This window comes from Penaeus chinensis, chromosome 4 (assembly GCF_019202785.1).
Source record: "Penaeus chinensis breed Huanghai No. 1 chromosome 4, ASM1920278v2, whole genome shotgun sequence".
Classification (NCBI taxonomy): domain Eukaryota; kingdom Metazoa; phylum Arthropoda; class Malacostraca; order Decapoda; family Penaeidae; genus Penaeus; species Penaeus chinensis.
The window spans coordinates 45,014,696-45,022,195 of NC_061822.1; positions in this window are offsets into that span (position 1 = coordinate 45,014,696).

Sequence of the window (7,500 nt, forward strand, 5' to 3'; positions counted from 1 at the left end):
TTGCAAACACTGGCAAGTTTGATGGTATGGATGCCCCTAACGCCACCATTAACTGACATCCGTCTGCAGAGCCAAATCACTCCCATGTAGTAATTGCTTGGGTATCCACATATGACAGTTGCGGGTATTGAGGGATGTCTCTGTCCATAGCTGCCCAGACATTCTCAATGGAATTGAGATCTAGCCATTTGGGTGGATGTGGCATGGCATAATCTCAGGGTGTTGCCAAAATCATGCCTTCATGACACTTCTCATGTAGCCGGGGCCATTATTGTGGAAGAGGTAAAATGGCTCCGACTAAGGGAAGACCTTGGCCCCTATTGATGGTAGAACATTTCACCAGGATTTCCACATATGTACTCCCCATAGATTTGTCAGGCGGTTTCTGACAGTATGCAAAGTCACACTGGATGTTGCCAGCAGAACAAATGGGTCCACATCCTGTGTAGTAGTTACGGATTGTTTAATTAAATAATGAAAATAAATAACTAAGAAGAAAATTACAGTAGGGGACAAGCAACAAACTATGGACCATGTCCCCTTCTCAAACCCAGTTGTGAGGAGTGTTGCCACTGAGTATCAAATGGTTATCATTAGCTCATAATATTCAATGCATTTTAATGCAACCTTTCTATTTGTCTTTTATATAGCATATTGATTTACAATTTTGAATGACATTTACTTGATCTTCCTTCCAGTATTTAGGGCGCCTACTTCTGGTCTTGTCTTTGGTGGATCCAGTTAGATGTCGCTGGACCCACAGAGACATGGAATGCTTCGAAATACCTAATCATCTTGATATTTCGGCGTTTGATAATCTCTCAGAGTAAAGTTTAATTATGGTGATATGAATGGTGTATGAGGTCCCCATTGCTAATATTGCCATGATAGGAGGCCCTAGCCATATCATCTCCGAAACGCTATTCAAACACAATGAAGCTTCATCTTTTCCGAGATTTGAAAACAACGAGTAGCAACCTTTGCGAATCAACTAGCGATTGTTCCGGTTTCACCTACTCCTGACTAAAGATACTTTTTTTTATCGAGTGTACACATATACATATGTACCTAAACACACACACACACACACACACACACACACACACACACACACACACACACATCTACACAGTGATGGACATCGTTACACAGAATTGTCTAAAGCGATACCGATACATCGATACTGGAAAATTGACGAAAGTGATTCCGATACATCAATTACTCGTAAATAGTTAAAGCAATACCATTACCAATAAATGTATTGCCGAAAATATCCTTGCTGACTTGAAAATATCTAATTTGGGGGATTCATGCACTGCAAATAATGACTGCAGCAGAAAAATATGCATCATGCATGGTTATTTTCAAGTTATATATATTAGCTAGTAAATTCATCAGAAAAAAAGTTACTGATGACTTCTACACCACTGTAACAGCAAGGAGGGAGAGGAGGGGGGAGTGAGAGAAAGAGAGTCAGAGAAAAAGAGAGAGAAAGGGATATTGGAATAGAGAAGGGGGGTGGGAGGGAGGGAAGGAGATTGAGAGAGTCAGAGAGGGGTGAGGGGGGAGGGAGAGAGAAATGGAAAAGGAAACAGAGAGGGGTGGGATGTAGGGAAGGAGAAAGAGAACAAGAGTCAGAAAAAAGAGAAATAGAGAGAGCCAGAAAAGAGGGAAGAAAAGAGAAAGACAGAGAGAGAGGAATGGGTATAGGGAAAGAGAGAGTATGAAATGCATGATCTGTACAGATGAAAGGTTTTTTTTTTTTTTTTTTTAGGAAAAATATGAATAAAGAAGAAAATATACGAATTATCAATTATCTTTGTATTTTTTTTTGATATGTTGTATATGTTATATGGTAGATAGATATTGTTTTGAAATTTGTAAATAAAATACTAGGTAACATAATTATTTAACGTCAGAATGAAAGAAACAGATTTCATAATTTGCTAACTAATGACTGCCTCCCCAATCCCTTGCCTGTTGTTGTTGTGGGGGGGCTTAGGAGGCATGGACTGAGACCCAATGCTGGGGAACTCCCCAACCTTGGGACTTAGCCCTCGACTCAACTAATTTTGCATGGTCTTTTTTTCCCCCTCCTACTTTTTCCTTTCTGTCCCTTCACCAACCCCTTCTACTATCCACTTCCTAAGGTGTGAGAGCCGTGCTGAAAGGATGAAAGGCTGACTTTGTGCCAGTCCTGAACGGCCTGAGGGAGCCATGGGCACGATATTCCCCTGCTTGTCTAGCCCTTACCCCTCAAGCGACCCTGAGGGGTGGACCGTTTCTCTCCCCAACATACTCCAGGCTTATCATGGCCAACAATGAATAACCATTAACCATTAACCATACCATTATTAGAGGCAATGAGGCTTGCCTCTTCATCAAATAGCTCCACCAATTCAAACTCGCCCGATTCCCTGACCCCAGGCTCTCCTTTGACCATGGCTCTGAACACTACAACTAATACCTCCTCCTCAATGCCTACTAGTACAGTATCCACCCTAATCAACACTCAACCCCCAGGAGACATTTCTAGTCTCCCTACATGCTCAACTTCAACACCTTTATCCCCACAACCTTCTTCATCAACTACCCCATCCTCCCTTATTACTACCTTACAGCCTTATTGCCCACCTCCACATAACACTACCCCCCTCAACACTACTCCCTTCTCCACACGACCCCGCCCTTCTACTACCCCCACCTCTACAAGAATCTTAAATACTCTATTTAGCCCAGCCAAATAGGACCGATTTTTCGTAAGGATCCCTCCCACAGTTCCCTACTCCGAAAACACCCTTCTCTTCCAGCAATGTCTCCAAAAACAAGTAGGCATAGTCTCTTTCCGTAGCCGATCCGACCACTCCCGTCACAGTAACATCTGAAAACCAAGCTATAGCATTAGCAAATCTAACTGATCTATATGGCAATCCCATCCCTACAGAACCCCATCCAACCCTCAATACCTGCACCGAAACTGTTTCTATCTCCCCAGCAAATTGCCCAATCTATGACAAATATTGGTCAGATTGTGGAGAAGACTTACTCGCCTGTCTCACGGACTATGATGCGACATCAGTACAATGCTACTCCATTCCTCACAGAGGTCATCGTAAGGAACCCACTAACATTGCCATAATTACTTCCCGTAGACATGACCTTCCCTTTAATGTTTACATAGGTGGAGAATCCCTCCCTGTCCGACCATACCAACCTCCTCCTCGTCAGTGCCAAAATTGGTGGCGTTTAGGACACCCAGCCAAACACTGCCGTTCCACAGCCAGATGCCCGCTATGTGCTCAACCTGGCCATGATGAAACTACTCTGCACAATCACGCACATGTGCCAACTGTGGCGGCCCCCATAATCTATTTTATAGAGGCTGCCCCACCTACAAATATGAGTGAGGTAGCAACTCTCAGATTCAGACTTGGACTCACTCTACGTGAAGCCAGACAGGAGGCACGTCGACGAGGTGTTTCTCTTACCCCCTACTCCAATAATGTCGCTCACTCTGCCACTCCCCCTACCTCCCAAGCTCCTACACCCTTTCCTAAACCTACCCCCCCCCCCCATCTAACTTCCCCTCTTCTACCTCCTACCTTCCCCAATCAAATTCTTTTGCCATCCTAAATCCAGACACTCCAATCTCTACTACAGCCCCTACACCTTCCCCTCTCCCTCCCCGCACTACTCGCAACAGACAGAATAAACGTTCCACCCCCTCTTCCCCTACCCCACAATCACCTCCATCTTCCTTTGCCCCTACTCTTCAGACACCAGTCTTCTCTTCCCCACCCCTCACAAGAAAACCTTTATCTTACAAAACTCCCCAACCAACTCCATCACAGAAACTCTTGAAGATATTCAAAACTACATAATAGAGTCCCAAACTGACACTCATCCACCTTCAAATTCTACAACTCCCGCTCCCTCCACACTCAAAATGACTGCCGATATTCATCCTCCTCCTACTCACATTCCCCCCTACACCCTATCCTCCTACCCCATCCCAGCAAAACCCATCCCCCCCGACTCCAGCCCCACCTACATTAACCCTCCCACCATCCCCTCTAGGCTGCTTCATTAATGGCGTTTAGAAGTCTGGCTTCGAGCACTTCCATATTTTCGCTTTGTGGGGGATCATTGCATCTCAGACAGAGGGCCAAGGCGTTCTGAAACGCCTGCCAGTTGGCTTTGTCTGTTTTCCATCTTGGATTCGGTCTTGGGATTTCGGCTGGGCCAGCATCCATGAGGGTAGTTACAGTGCCGTAATGGTCACTTGTGACGGTCGCATCGACACGCCAGCTAATCCTCCCCACCAGAGTTGCAGTGGCCAGGGTGAGGTCTAGGACCCTTCCTCTGACATGCGTTGGCTCTTGGGTATTGAGGAGAGCGATCTCAGGGAATGTCTCAAGCACGTTGGCTATGTGATAGCCAGCCGCATCCGGTGCCCGGCAAGGAGCCAGGATGGGGTGGTGTGCATTGAAGTCTCCCCCTATGATCACTCGGTCGTGTGCAGCAGAAGCACAGACCTGGCTGATGTCTAAGCTTTTACAGCCTGGCCAGCTGTACACGTTGTACAGTTTGAGGGGCCCCCCGACCAGGTGAATCTCGACGGCAAGGGATTCAACATCGTCTCCACAGTGCGATGCATCGGCTATTGCGGAGCAGGGGATTGTTGCTCTCACAAAGGTGATCAAGCCTCTCTTGCCAGGTGTTCGTGGCAGTGTGAAGACATGATACCCTGAGAAGCGAACAGTGTCCACTGTTAATGACTCCTGGAGCATGACAATGTCAATGTTCCTTGATCGCACTACTGCTTGGAGAATGGCGTTCCTTGCGGAGAAGCCATTGATGTTCCACTGTAGGATGCTTAAGTGGTGTGTCATGATGTTACTCAGTGATAGTTACATCTGAGACATCGTCGGAGTCTGACAACTCCATTGCGAGGTCCTCGCTGGTTGAGGGCTCCTCGTCTGTTGTCAGGCTATCCTTGGGTCCACTGGGGGGTGGAGAGCCTTTGGTAGCTCTGACTTTAGTTAGTTTGGCTTTTCTCTCAGTCTTTTTCTGTGTCTTTTTCTTGGCTGGCCTTGCCTGGGCAAGGTCAGCGTGCTCTGGCTCTGGCTGCACAGATTCAGCCTGTTTTGGCTCTGCCTGTGAAGGCATGGCCTGGGTTCGAGTGGGGAGGGGAGTCTCATCCTGGGGTGTGGGTGGGGCTGGCTTTGCTCTCTCCAGCATTCTTCCCTTCAGGGCTGCGACAGTCTGGATCATTGCCGTCATGGCGACCGAAGCTGCCTTCTCGGCCTCCTCACTCGACCTCCCCAGAGCTGTTGCTACTGCTGAGACAACAGCAGTCAACAGGAGAGTCATATCGTCCTCGTCAAAGAGGAGATGATAATCTGTTGGGGAGGTTTTAGTGGTGCTCTTAGAACCTTTTTTTGTCGGGAACTTCTTTTTGTTGGAGACATCCGGTGTCGGCTGGGTGGCGGCTTCCTTAATCTTAGGAGGTTGCGAGGCCTTTTCGCTTTTGTTCCTTCCCCAGACATGGGTACCTGGGGGGCACCCATGAGCAACCTCTTGTCGCCTAAGACAGAGCAAGCCAGGCTCCAGGCGTGATGCCTCTTGGCACAGATGGGACATTTGGCTGTTGTGTCCCTCTTTTCTTCTTTGTATGCCTTAAGGCAGGGGTTCCCAAACTTTTTGTTCCTCAGTACCCCTTAGGCTTTTTATAGGTTCCCATGTACCCCTAACACTAAAAATTAAGCTTAATAGTAAAAAAGGACATTTTAATATTTTAATTATTTAAGTCTGCATGTTTAGAAATTTCAATAAAGGTGGTGCTAATCAACACAAAGAAAATGAGAAAAGTGCAATCTGAGTGCAGATTACAACACCATGTATTGTGCAAGTAATTGTTTCCTTCAGACCAAATGTACCCCCTGAAACGTGCAAATGTACCCCTGGGGGTACATGTACCCCAGTTTGGGAACCCCTGCCTTAAGGCATACCTCTGTGTTGTGTGCCTTGCTACAGACACCACATTTAGGCTAAGCTGTACAGTTAGCCTGGTGGTGACCGTACTTCTGGCACTTGAAACACCGAAGTGGTTCAGGCACATGCGTTCGAAGGTTGTAGGTGCCCCAGTTACCCAGATCAAGGGTAGTGGTTGGGGCACCTTTCATGGTCACCAGGACTTACCTGGTTGGAGTCTTCCCCTTCGACATTCGGGAAACCTCCACGACCTGTGGATGTGATGCGATCAGCTCCACATCGTACGAGACTGAGAAGCTAAGTAGCACCATCTTGGTTCCCTTTTTCTCGAGATTTAGTGGGGAAAGACTCACTTTCCTCCCATCTGCTAGCTCCTTCGTTTCCCGGAGGAAATTCAGGGTAGCTTGATCTTTGGGCATTGTGATCATGCCCTGATCTCGGGCGACCCGGATCGACAGCCGGATTTTCCGTTGCACTCCAATGCCCTGACCAATTGGTAGGCATTGTCGAAGCCTTCGGGTTTAACTGGCACTTTGAACTGGGGGAAGCGTTTAGGGGGTCCCGACTCTTTATCAGAGTCGGTCTCCGGCCTCGGACGCTTCGGCCCGTCCTTTCGGCTTTCGGGCTTGTTTGTGGGGGCAGCAGCTGATACGGCTGGTTCAGCCTGCTCTCCCCTCTCATGCGGGGAGGCCGTCTGAGAACTCAGGGGCCTCCCTGGCTTAGCTGTTGGCCTGGAGGGGCCAGCTCGAGAGTCAATTTGTTTGACGATTCGGTGGAGAGACCCATTGGCTTCGGTCTTGTCCACCTTGGCAGCAGGCGTGAGTGTCATCCTGTGCGTGCGTTTTTCTTTTGCCACCAGGAGGCACATAGGGCTTCGTGGTGACAGTCATGGTCTGGGCCTTGCGAAGTTCGTCAACTTTGGGTTCTGTCCGTGGGGGTTGTTTGTTAGAATTCTCCATGTAATGGTAAGTGCTTCATCCTCTCACGCCCCCACCCACCACGGAGTCCAACAAGGGGGAGCTGAGCTTTAGAACCATTGTCTAACAGCAACAGGAGTGATGAGAGGATATACGCAGCCAATAGCCATTGTAACGGTGCTCACGGACCATTGTGAGTGCCAATGGCGGCATGACTGCTTGACCCTAGCCTCCCGAGGCGGACCAGCCGATTGACCGTGACCGGGCCAGGATCAGGCCGCCTGTCTTGCTGGAATAGAGGACCAAAGAGGTTTGTTGCTAGCCGCAGGGCGTACTCGTTCACGGCATCGCTCAACCTCCAGGACTCCCGTCTCCACAGCGCACAAGGCTGCCACGCACGGCAAACGCGTGGGTAGGTGAAAACCCATGGGGAGAGACCAGAGGGGATGCCCTTCCACCTACAAGACATCATTGTTTGGAACCCTTTTGCTCATCCCTCTGAAGCAGCCACCCAAAGGTTGCTTCACCTCAGTGAGGGAGGGAGCTCTTGCACTTTTTTCCAGGAGGTTCCTCTCATCCCTCTGAAACA